Genomic DNA, 13,435 nt, shown 5'->3' with positions numbered 1-13,435 from the left:
AACACAGAAGTGTTAGTGAAGGAAAACATGAAGAAGCAGCTGGTAGTTTTGTGGCATCAGTGAGTATAACAGAATAAAGTTCTGAAGTATTCCTTTCCACTGTCTTCGGAGGTGGCCGAACCTTTGCAGCAGCACTTTTGCATGACTGGATGGTCATTGACAGCCCTCTCTTAGACATCCATGTTGAGAAAGAGAGAGCAATTAAATCACTCCCAGAGCAGCCTGGTATGACTCACCCCACTGAATTTATACACGGAAGACAAATGGAAAGAGGGAAATAGAAAAAAAAGAGGGGAATAGAGAGGCTGGCGTTGAGCTCACACTTTAAGATAATATCTGGAAACAAGTCAAGGAAGAGACTGTGATGGAGCCCCACACACTAATCCCTCAACACGGACCAAAGCCCTGTCAGAGGAAGACAGAAACTCATCTTTCTTGTTGTAGATCTCGCCTCACCCTTTCTCTCTCCCCTCACAGCTTCTTTAACCAGTGAGACACCACTTACTCCAAGGCCCTGGGAGGATATTGTGCTACATGCGGCCTTTCTGAACAGGCACTGGCTTGCACTTGGACAAAAACAAAAGGGCAGCATTTTGCAACTCATCAGGAAGAGGGAATTGGCTAGGAGAATAGGAAAAGCTTCCACAACTGATGTCATGGAAAACACACACATGATGCTCTATTTGTCAGACGTGAGACGCCAAAGTTTCAAACAAACCATCATGCACTTGGATTTTTTTTTAATTTCCTGCAATTTAGAACAAATGCAGAGTGTAAAGAAGCTCCACAAGCCTGCTAAAAAGACAAAACAAAAAGCATGCTTTCTTTTAAGAGACAAGCGCAAGTTGGAGAGATTAAAGATCAGAAGGTGCATGGTCTTTGGTCAGGTCACCATGTTGCTCAGGGAATAAGCTGAGGATTTCATATCTCCACTATCTCTCTCGATAAAGAGGCGCTCAGAAACCATGGAGGGCAGGCTGGGAGATGTCAAGGCGTGGGAATTTACACGCTGCACTTTGTGTTTATGGGCCTCAGCCATGTTTGAGTGCCTGTGAGACAGTGACGGGCACTTTCACAGCTGACATGAAATAAACTCATTACAGCCTTTGCGAGTGCTGGCAATGGGCCCCGCTTACCAGCCAGACACAGGGTTAGCTAGAGAAGTCTGCGAGTGATCTTCACACTACACTCCGCTCTACTTTAAAACCTACCCACCACCTTGTCAGGAGCAACACCTCCTTCCAGCCTGCGTTCCCCAGATATGCAAGGCAGGGTTGCTGCTAGATTTGCTTCTACAGTTCACTGCATTTTTAATACAGTGAACAGCATTTTTTGTTAAGCACACAGGATGCTGACTGAAAGAATGAATGACAGTGCAGGAAGGTGGCAAATACACAGAATATATATCTCAATGGTCCTTCCATATCAATGTGTATGGACATTTGTTTATCAAATTAACCTGGGAGGTAGGTGAGCATTTGCACATTGGTGCATTTATGACTAAATCATGGGTGAATCCTTGTAGTCAACCTAATTATTAGCTTATTACAGACTTTAATTTTTAACTAATGTTAGTTAAAGTTACTCAAACCCTGTCAAAATCTGGGATTTTTAATTTATTTCTGAAGCCAATTTTCTCAGATTTTCTGTATATGAACTCTACATCAAGTAAGATATATTTCAAAGGAAGGAGTTACTACTAAAACACACTTAACACACATAAGCCTTTGAAATATATCCAGCATTTAATTACAAACAATGTGCAGTATGTAACCTTACTAATGTATATGAATGTCCTAGTATGATAAAGTCCTACAGCAGGAGTTTGGCATACTACGACACAAGAGATAGTGGGGTTTTATGTAGAAACAATCAAACACTTTCACTGAAATTATGACAATTTGTTAGGGGGGAAAAAAAGAAAATACTTTTTTCCATGTAATTATAATGTATCTTTTTTATTTAGGGACGGACCGGTGGCACAGGTGGTAAATTAGTCAATTTACTATTGTGATGGTTATGACCACTGGTCAGTATATTGGGCTCTCAAAAATAGATTTGTGTATCTATCAAGAGAAAGCATCATATAAGTAGCAACAGCCACATTAAATTGCACTTCTTAGGGTTTTCAACAACAATGTCAGAAGAAGCATAAGAGGCTGATAAGAGAAAACGTAGGTCTTATAGGATCCCTGACAACACATTACAAGCAGGTGGAACATGCAGTCATGTCATCAGCTCAGTTTACTGCTCAGTGATATATGGGACACAGTTTTCCATTAGTATCAACTACCACTTAAGCATTTATGTCTTCCAAGTCCAGCTGTCTACTTTATGAGATCTATAATGATTTCATAGTTACAATTACCAAGTTTCATTTGCTATGCGTACGGTGATAAAAACGCGCCTCTGCTTCAAAACAATGCAAGTGATGTTCCCATCTTTGTTAGTCCGATCCACACATCCCGTGTGTTTTAACACTGAAGGGACGCGCAAGTGTTTTGTAGCAAGACAAAAAGGAAATCAATAAATCACAATTTAAAAACAGTAAATCAGCCAAAAGAGGAAAACAAAAAAAAAAACAACAAAGGATTTGATGTCTTTTGTTTGATGTTACCAAGGTCATTTGACGCTATTTTAAGTTTCTGGCAGCTTAACATTTTGTTAATTTGGAAACAACAAAAATAAACATACACATGTGGAAAAGCAAATACGATCAGTTGTAATATTTGACCCAGTTATCTGTTTGAGATTAAAAAGTTAGCTTAGTTAAATATTTGATTTTAAAAGATTAATCAACTGCAGAAAGAAAAGTACCAACAGCATTCATGCCCACAAATCAATGTACTAGTAATATAATCACACGAATTATGCTTTTCCCCGTCCACCCTTTCTCAAAATATGGGGCATCACACCAATATTCCCAATTTAGGAAAAAAATGTGCCCTTACACTAGTCTAGCCAAGTCACAATATGTTCAAGAAGAACAGAGTCAAACAGTTTATCTTTGCAAAATCTTGTTGGCTCATCACTCCTGACAGAACTAAAGAACGACAGAAAATATACATAAGAAAACAAAAGTATGCTCCAAAAAGACTTAGACCAGAAATGATTGGTTCCATCACAATAACTGATGTTTTTCACTCAGTTGCAAGAGATACAAAGACACACTAAAGGTTTTCCACGATGACCAATCTTCCTAAACCGTAATGAGCACATGCTACATGGCAAAAGACGAGAACACACATGCACACTAACAAAATTAATTTATTTTCCAAACCCACTTCAATCCTTTTTTGGGGTCACAGATGGAGCCGGAGCATACATCAGCTGTCAACGGATGAGAGGCGGGGCACACCCTGAATAGGTCCCCAGTCTATTGCAGCACACATACACAATCTCATGCACAAAACAGTCCAAAAGGCTGGAGAACATATTGATATTCTACACCATTCCACACCAGGATGACTGCTGACAGCTCCATAGCATCACACTGTCTGAAGAATGGGAGACTATGACTAAGATGGTGTTATAAAGCTGCTCTGGAGCAGAGAAGTTACCATCATCATGTCCAGCAACAGCAAACGCCATACACACATGCATGTATAAACAGTGCTAAACAGCTACCTGGGCCCTTGCAATGTCCTTGACATGCAAACACACCCTTCGCGTGCAGCCACACAACAGTACTCAAGTTAGCTTTGTCTGTAGCTGTATCAGCACAGGTTACATTCACACTTCACTGCCTTATTCACCTCATACACTCCACATTTACTCACATGCATACATCTTTTAGCATGCAATTCCCCAGTTTTTTCCAGCTCAGTAAGCAATTCAAATGTAATTTGAACTGCTTCAACACCATCCAACCGCACGACGAAGATCACCTTGCAGTCGTCCTCCATAAGGTAAGGATTGCAACAGTTTGATAACTAATATTAAGTGAAGTTGTTTACACAATCAGTGAAGCCGTTTGAACACTGCAGCAAACATACAGGGAGGTCAGACTCAGTTACAAAACACAACATGCAAACAATGAAAATTAGACAGAATGGAAGGCCAATATGGAAAGTAAAATAAACAGATGTTTCAGGTGCACAACTAACAGACTGCAATATAAGTCGATTTGAGTCAGAAAGGCAGACAAGTTAGAGAAATATCCTTTTACAACACTGCTCCCATCTGTCGATCAACGGAACTGCATCGCAACACCTGATCATCAAAGACGTTTGTTCAAAGGATCTGCCAGCTCTTTCATACTGATGATTCTGACCGTGCAGCTAAACCCACGTAGGTCTGAAGGGGAAGCTGACTTTTGATTTCATGTTGAAATTAAAAGTCAGGCTTCCCTCTTTAAATTTCCATAATGCTAACATTTGGGAGAAGTTTTACAGCAGCTGCATTCAGAAACTGATGGGAACGTGTGCTAAGAAAGCAAGTATGATTTTTGATTGAAATAATACATTTGAAAGATTTCTCTGTCCACAAACATGTGAAATGGTCTCCCAATGAAAGAGGAGGGTAGGAGTAACTAGGAGCAAGTGAGACTTCTGCAGTGTAACGAGGTCACGTTCAACATTAAGCTCCGAAGATAATCTCTTCCATTTTTGCTGCGGGAGCCCATCATGGAGTGTGAGTTTCCCCACTCAGGGAGAAACACAGGCGATGGCAGATAGGGGAGATGAGAATTCTGACTTGTTCATTCTCAGCAATCTTATAAATCACAGAGAAACTCACTAGTTTTCTATTTTCCTTTTCTTATTTTTTGTGCTCTTTATCACTGCTTTCTCTATCTTGCATCCTTCAAGGATACATGCCATCTCATAGCCTGTCAATAACCTGTTAATGGACTCTGGAAGTCAGATAGTACTGTTTGCTGAAGAAAAGAGCAGATAAAGGCAAGCCTCTGGCTTACAAGCCTGAAGGACGGCGAGCCTTTGATGAGCAGGAGGCTGGAGATAGATTAGAAGGGGAGTATACACAGGAGCACCTGAAAATAGCTCCAGCGGAGTCAAGTCTGTGTTCAATGCAGCCAATTTCTAGTAATTACAAGTCATGTATAATTAAAATTGATTAATTGATGTGGAAAGTGAATTTTTTTAATTTTGAAATGTTAAGAACTTAATTCTTATCATAAATGGGCTATCAGAACTGATGATTTGAGAGATGATTATTTAAACCTTATGGTAACCATAAATAACCACAAACACCTTTGAGAAACAGTCATAAAAAATAAAACAAAAACAGACATGATGCAGCAAAACACTATACAAAGATATCTTAATATTCCTGTTTTTTAAAGTTTCTACTTTCTTAAGTATCATTAAAAATGTTATAAGCTGTGGAAGTCAAATAAAGATATGAAAAACAATCAGAAATCAAACATATCTCTGTATTACTATGATGTTTTAAACGTTTTTTAAGAAGTCAGAAAAGGAAACAGCATGGCCAGAAGGAAGATTTCCTTTAAAATTGGGAAATCTGGGTATCAACAATAGAAACAAGGGTTAAAACAAACCTAAAATCAAATCTGATATACTACGTGTGGAGTAATATCAGAGTCACCTGGCTTTAGTAACATTTAACTTTAGTGACTGAACCTTAACACTGCGTGTCTAAAAAAACAAACCACATAAATCAGCAAGTGAACATACCTGAGAGAAGAACAAAACTAATCCTCCCTGAATACAAGAGATTTTTAGTCACTGCATGTTTCTAAGGTCCAAAGCCAGCACATAATTCCTTCACCGAGCCTGTGTGTGTGTCACAAATATCTATTTGTTATCCAACACCACTGGACAGGTTGGCAGTCCATCTCATACAGAGAAATAACAATCCACACGCACACACTCTTATGTACAACTTAAGAAAAAAAGTCTAGCACTATAGGAACTATAGGAAGAGGTAGAAATAGCAGAAGAAAACATTTACAGGTACAAGGACAACATGCAGACTGAACACATAAAGGCTCCAGTTGAAATTTAATCCAGCATTCTTGTTGCTGCGAGGCAGCCGTGCTAACCGCCACACCGCCATGCTGCCCCACTCATGCTCAGGGATCTGAAACTCCTATCTGGACAAACCACATATGAGTACAGTGAGAAACATGTACTGTATGTGTATGTTCTCTTAGTGCATTTAACACAATTCATCCTGCACTGCCACAGGGGAAACTCCAAAAAACAACATAAAAAAACAACATAAAACAAAAGGCGGATGTCTATGCAGTCATCTAGATTACTGTCTGACAAACAGACCTCAGTTTTTAAGACTGTAGGGTTTATGGATTTTTTTTAGGAATAAGCCAAGCACCATTATCCTGGGAGACTATAGAGATGGTGGAGGAGTACAGATACGTGGAACAACACAGTGGGCCTGAACATTGAGACTCTATACAAGAGAAGATGGAGCAGAATGTACTCGCTGAGGATAATTAAACCCTTAAGTGTATGAAACAAGATGTGGAATATCTCCTATACAGTTGGGGTGGAGAGTGTGGTTTTATCTGCAGTCCTTCATTGGGGATACACATTATATATATATATATATATATATATATATATATATATATATATATATATATATATATATATATATATATATATATATATATATATTCTCATCTTACAGCCACTATCGCTGCTACTTACTGTATAGCTTATTTATATGTGGGCAATGATTGAAAATAACAAAGTCATAAAGAAAAATGTTTCCTGAGAATAATTATGCTCCGACAGTCTCATTTCCTGGCATTCTAGATGAATGTAGATGATCAGATAATCTCCTCCTCTGGTCTCACAAGTATTTTGCATCTCCCGTGCCTCCTCCTGAAGTACCTGGCACAACAATGTGAATTGTGGCTGGCCTGGAAATAATGGCACAATAGGCAGTGAATTGTCAGTGCAAAAGGTTAGTAAATTGGTCTGCAGGGATTTATTTGAACTATACTTTCCTGAATTTGCTCTTTAAAAGAGAAAACTCCACTTAGAAGTTTGTTATCACAGTACAAAGAGTCTGACGCAGCGCTGATAAGACCCCTGATGAGTAGGCACCACCCAGATTTCAGAAGTGCGTCATCATCTGATGAGATCTGCTTTGACGATGTCTGTGTTTTGATTTAGTTGTATTGACATGTGAAATGGTTCTAAGACTGTCAGGCCATGAATTAAACTGACCATCCAACCATGCCCGAGAAGGAGCAGAAGCATTCAGATAGAAAATGATATTTAAGATTTCATATTTTTTTCAATCTACTGAAAAAAAAAAGGAAAATATAATGCAGCCCTTTGTAAGCATCTTTGCATTAATGATTGAAAGAAAAAAATAGGACATATTTTTTATGATTGATGAAGAATTTGTTGCCACCTGTGTCAGTGACAGAGCGGCTGCCCTGTCAGTGATGTATATCTCTGGAAGCGGGGGTCTCCCTGCGGCAGATGTTGAGATGTTTCAGCAACAAGCCAGTGACTGTCAAACTTTCCAAGCACAGATCAATATACGCTCAACTCATTCATCACAGCCCACTAAACACACAGCGACCAACATATACGTAGCTGCTGCCCCTCTTCCCCTCTAGAACTGCAATCTTGGCATATCATCCATATAAATGTTTTAACAATTGTAGGCAGAATTTTTAGCTCTTGTTGAAATAATCATGTGCTTGTTGGGTGATGCATGCTGCTTCAACGATTGAGCAGTGAGAAAGGAAGAGCTAGGAAACGCCAAGGCCGAAGCAAAGCCGACAGAGACTAGTCATTATGTATGCACTACAGCGAAACCAATTTTTGTTGAGCCTGTCGTCGATTGTTTTTAAGGGATACTTTACTGGACACAATCAAATTAGCAAGAACATCACTGATATGGGGTAATAAGCCTAAATTGAATTTCTGCACAGACTAAAGTGTCCCTCTGCAGAATCAATTGCCGTGAAGAGAAAAGGAGACCAGGGAAAGGGCACTCATAGTTAGCAGACCTTTTAAAACTACACCACAGATGAACTCATAAGTGGTCTTCTTTCATGCTTGGGTGTCCTGCCGTAACGTGGGGCTATCAACCACTTACATACGATGCAGTCTTTCCAATTAAGATACTTAATATGAGTTACCTTAAAGCTATGATAATCACATCAGCTTTTCACATCTGCATGTAAGAATATGATTTTCTTTCATTGTCTGGGTACTAAGAGCAGCATGCGATGTGTTCAGACAGCCTTGTGGCTGTAATAAATGAACACACAAAACAACAACCACAAGCAATTAGCTAGAAAGCCTCCTTGTAGTACTCTGCAACTTGCTGATGTGTGTCGCGCTGAAGTGAAGCAATGATGGCATTGCACTCAACTAACTGTTGTGGCTCAGTTATTACTATACATATATTGAAATTTGGGGCATTTTGGTCTAGATTTACAGATTTTAAATATTCTCCTTTAGGAACAAGCCAGAACTGCCGACAGGCCAGTCGAAAAGCTGTAATCTGTTTTTTTCTCTGTCACACTTTTGTAATGCGTACAGTGTGGTTTTGCAAAAAAATGCATATACTGTGTACACACACACACACACACACACACACACACACACACACACACACACACACACACACACACACTATATATATATATATATATATATATATATATATACACACTGTACATACCGTGGCATTCTTGCCCTTTTCCACCATTTTGTTTAATTGTACAATGATATACATTTTATAATAAAACAAATCTTTTTGAATCTTTCTTTAAAGAAAAATGTTTTTAAACACTTGAACAATTTTCTAATCCATTGTTGACAAAGTGAGCATGTCTAAACACCTTTGCTCCTCACAGACCAAACCTTTGACCTTTAACATTTTTATATATTAACATATAAAATTAAGTAGATGAGAGAAAGCATGAAATATTTTGAATCATACTGTCTGCAAATAATTATGACAAATATAAGAATAACCGTTTTGTTTTTTCAATTCAAGCTGCCAGTGGGGTCATGGAAATAAGCTTCCATAGTGCTTTACAGAAAACTATATGCCTAGCTTCTTAACAGTGTATTTAATTACAAAATACACTGTTATTGAATAACTGTATTTAAATAATGTCCCTGCTTAGACATGTATAGTAGTTTGTAAGTAAAATTAGGAAGAGCTTTCAGAAAGATCTAGCATCTGATTTCTGAGTCAGGTGTTACTTCATTTGGATGACAGTGTGGTCATGTGGTGGCCTTGTGTTTTCCTCAGGTGATCGCCAGAGACCACAAAGTCAAATTATTTCAACTGAACAGGACATTTACTGGAATTACTGAGCAAAGACATCAATGTATAGAAAGAAAAAAAAACAGGACATAACCCCTGTGGGGAGCCTGAGGACCTGGGACACCATGGATCATATATATGGAGCTAGAAAAGTCTCATGATTCGCAAATGCACACACCGTTTCACAAATGCACAGGACAAGTTTCACAAATGCAAACACCGTTTCACAAATGCACACACAGTTTCACAAATGCACAGGAAAAGTTTCACAAATGCACAGAACAATTCACACGTGCGTAGGACAAGATATACAAATGTATTTTTGATGCACACACAAATATAACCTGATTTTTTGTCTGTGAGCTGCGCTGGATTTGCGTGTGACTTTTGAGACTCCCCTGACGTGACTCAATCCACAAATCCTTTTTTTTTTAACACAGAAGGATCTGCAACCAATCAGATGTCTTCCTTTGTTTCAGCCAATCATAAGAGTGCACCCCACATGGGAGACACAGAGGAGTGGATAAAACACGACTTACTCGTAAACCAATCAGATTAAAGGGGCGGATACACCTAATGTTTGAACTGCGTTAGCGCCGTTCGCTTAGAAAAGTGATTAATATTTGGAGTTGGTGGAGTAAAGATAAATAAACAAGACAGCAACATTTGTGAAACTTGTCCTGTGCATTTGTGAAACGGTGTGTGCATTTGCGAATTATGAGACTGTTCTAGCTCCATACATATATGCACAGATATTTAATAAGCTAATAAGCTCAATAATTGACACAGTTGTGTATCATCTTACTCTGTTACAGGGGGACACTATAGTATCACGCTAGACTAATTTGCTTGGTGCTCCAGTTAGCAGGAAGAAAGTGAATTATTGTGCGAGCTACAATAGCCTATTACCCGTGCGTTAAGGAGCTCCATCAGTCCCTGACACTTCCGCCTCGTCTTCCCGGTGAAGGGAGTGAGTTAGACAGTGAATGCCACACAGCGAGACATGAGTAAGCTGCAAGCCCATTTGTGCTGGAGAGAATAGTTCCCTAATGAAACACTGAAGACACTTGCGTCTGCTGAGTTGGGACTGAATTTATGGCCAATTGGAGATTGTGCCAGCACAACCACAAATAATAAAGGGCACAAAAATATATCCAAAATTAATTAATTAATTAATTATGTTTGTGGACTTTTTATACCTCTGCATGCTAATATTTTAATATCATGCTTTTAAACTTTGAGAGTTCTATTTTTTCTTCTTCCTAAGGCTATATTCTGGCATTTCTATTAGCATGATGTGACACTCACCAGCCAGGAAAGGGCTGGCATTAAAATCTATGCAGTATGTTCAAATGCTAAATGCCTCTCTCAAAGGATCTCTGGGAATGAGTGCAGTTCACTTGGCCCAGTGGGAACACAGCAGCATCACTCCGGTGTGCACCAACACTCTCCTAAAGAGCTGGTCTCAGTCAGTCACTCAGCGGTTACATGCACATCTAATTCAAACTATTGACAACAATCTAGCTAAGGATTAAACTGGAGTTTCAGAGGAATCCAAGTATACATGCGCGAGAAGAAAATCCATTATTGAGTGAGGTGCGTTTGACTCCGCTATGCTAGGTGGTGTTACACACACTTTTGCGTTGGGGTTATTCCGGTTCTTCTTTGTTGTTTGTTTTTTTCTTCTCCTACTGTGTTGATATTCTGGCATTCGCGGCTCGTCATGGGGGGAGTCCCGGGGCAGTCAGTAGCTCGGCTAAGCGTAATACATGCCGGAATAACTCGAATTAGGACGCGTTATCTGGCACTAAATGCTCCATCTCAAGAGCTTCAGTTCGCCTAAACTACGGCTCGACTAAGGTGTTTACATGGCTTTTAAAAATTCTATATCGGACGGATTAAGGCAACAATTCGATTCTTTGTTAGTGCATGTAAACGTACTGAGTATGATTATTAGCAAACTCTGATGTGACCTCTTTGTGGTGTGATAGCTCCGTAACTTTGATTTTACTTGCCTTGCCTTGACCCAACGATGCCGTGAAATCGACATGTTTGAGCTAAATAGGTTTCCCGGAAACCGCTGGGTTGTGCATTGTGGTTTGTGATGGACCACATAAGCCGACATGGCATAGGAAAGTAAGGCTAGCAGTCCCCGACAAATGGCTTCAAGCCACCTTATTTATAAAACTGTACAGTTTGCTGAGAGCGGTAAAAACAAACAATGTAAAAGACAAAATGACCAACTCTGGGTTAAAATGTATAGTTGTGTTGTCATGCTTTTCAGCTCTTTGCCTTAGACCAGTTGTCATGGACACACAATGCTTTAACAAGTGGCTTGTGGTGTGGGGTTTGAGCTAACTGAACAATGTTATCTGGTGTGCACTGACCACAGACTGTATATATCAATGGACAAAGCATTCGGTCACGTGACTAATCGGTTTCCGAAGAGCAAGTTTTGAAGCATGTATTTCTTCATACGAGGTGTAGCCATGTTGCTCAGCAAGCTGACAGGAACACGAACCACCGCATGTCAATCCAAGTTAGCTTTGCTACCAGCTCCTTCAACTGAACCGCGCATCTGCAGAACTGCCATTTCCAGCGGGATATACTGTTTAACATGTCAGCTCAGCGGCAAAATCAAAAATGACCGTCACGCGAGTGATACCGGCTAGCGATTGGCTTAGCCGATTGCCAATCAATATTAGAAATATTTATCACTTGATATAAACTCTCCCGCTGTGGTACAATAAAATTCATCCCCCTCAGAGTTGTCATGAGTGTGAAATGAAGCAATTGATACCAAAATGTTTTTTTGAACCAGGCTGTAAATATGTTTATTTTACGCCCCAAAGTTGGACATTTTAACATGCGAGTTAGTGGCGATTGACTTGCTTTTGCAACAAAACTTAGTTCCACATAAACCTGAAGAAAAAATCGATAATAGTCGTGCCTTTTTTGCTACTGTGGATGGACTAACAAACCCTCTACAAGGGCATGCAACGAATTTGCCAACTTATTTACTTCTCTTAGAAAAGCAGTCGGTGCATCAATAAAGTCCAGGAAATATGACATGTCCAATCAAAACCAATTGGGACCATAACTACGCAGATGATGTGATAGAAATGTTCTGTCACTCTGTGAACACAACTTTGCATTAATGTCACCAGGTGACGATGAGCCCATACAAGCGCTGAGTAGATGCATAGAACTAATCAGTGAGTGGATCGGCCATCATTTTAAACTTCAGTTTTCAAAACAAAACTGAAGTTGTTGTTTTTGCAGCAAAAGGAGAGTGTTTAAGAGTCAGCACACAGCTTCAGTTTTTAAAAGGTACAAATTGTTGGTAGCTATTACAAACTGCTGGTTCAGTTATTACAGTCACAAACTACAAGAACAGCTACAAATAGCACATCACTCTAGTTCTGAGGTCTTTACTCTGGCTCCCCTGTACCTCAGAGAATAGACTTTAAAATACTTCTGTTAGTTTATAAGTCACTGAATGGTTTGGGACCAAAATACATCAGATGCTTGTTGTCGCCACATCAACCATCCAGCCGTCTCAGATCTTCTAGTTCAGGTCTGCTCTGTGTCCCCAGAATCAGAACGAAACATGGAGAAGCAGCTCTCAGCTTTTATTCTCCACAAATCTGGAACAAACTTGCAGAAACCTGCAGGAATGCTGAAACCCTCAAGGTTAAAAACTAATTTTTTGCCTTTGACTGAATTATTTAAACCATTCTGAATTTAACTTTAAACAATGTTCATTTCAATACTACACTGTGACTTTAGCTGGAGTATAACTTTTCATGCTTTATCATGCCACTGCAGTGCAATTTATTTTCCTTTTTTTATGTTTACATTATGTAAATCACCTTGATTTGACTTGTTGCTGAAATTTGCTATACCAATAAACTTGCCTTGCTTTGCCTCGATTGTGTAAGTTATGAAGTTTCAGTTGCAACATCAGCCACCGACATGCTTTCCTGTGTTATAAATATGAGAGAGTGACTTCTGAGTCACAGCAGACAAACTGCACTTTTGGCATTTTCCTTTCCCCTCCCCTTACGTCATGAACAAATTGTCAAAATGTAAGCAAACTCCATCACAAGCAATCTAAATGTAACTATAAACTTTAACAATTTTACATGTCACACACACACACACACACACACACACACACACACACACA

The 13,435-nt window shown here is 39.4% G+C and overlaps 1 protein-coding gene across 2 annotated transcripts in view; it reads right to left on the bottom strand.

Moving 5' to 3' along the window:
• Positions 1-13,435, bottom strand: part of cd276 (CD276 molecule) — a 122,779-nt gene that overhangs the window by 103,417 nt on the left and 5,927 nt on the right. The gene's annotated exons all lie outside the window — the stretch shown is intronic.

This window comes from Cololabis saira, chromosome 2, assembly GCF_033807715.1.
Source record: "Cololabis saira isolate AMF1-May2022 chromosome 2, fColSai1.1, whole genome shotgun sequence".
Lineage (NCBI taxonomy): Eukaryota > Metazoa > Chordata > Actinopteri > Beloniformes > Belonidae > Cololabis > Cololabis saira.
The sequence above is the reverse complement of the archived record's forward strand: the minus strand, read 5'-3'. Positions and strand labels throughout refer to the sequence as shown.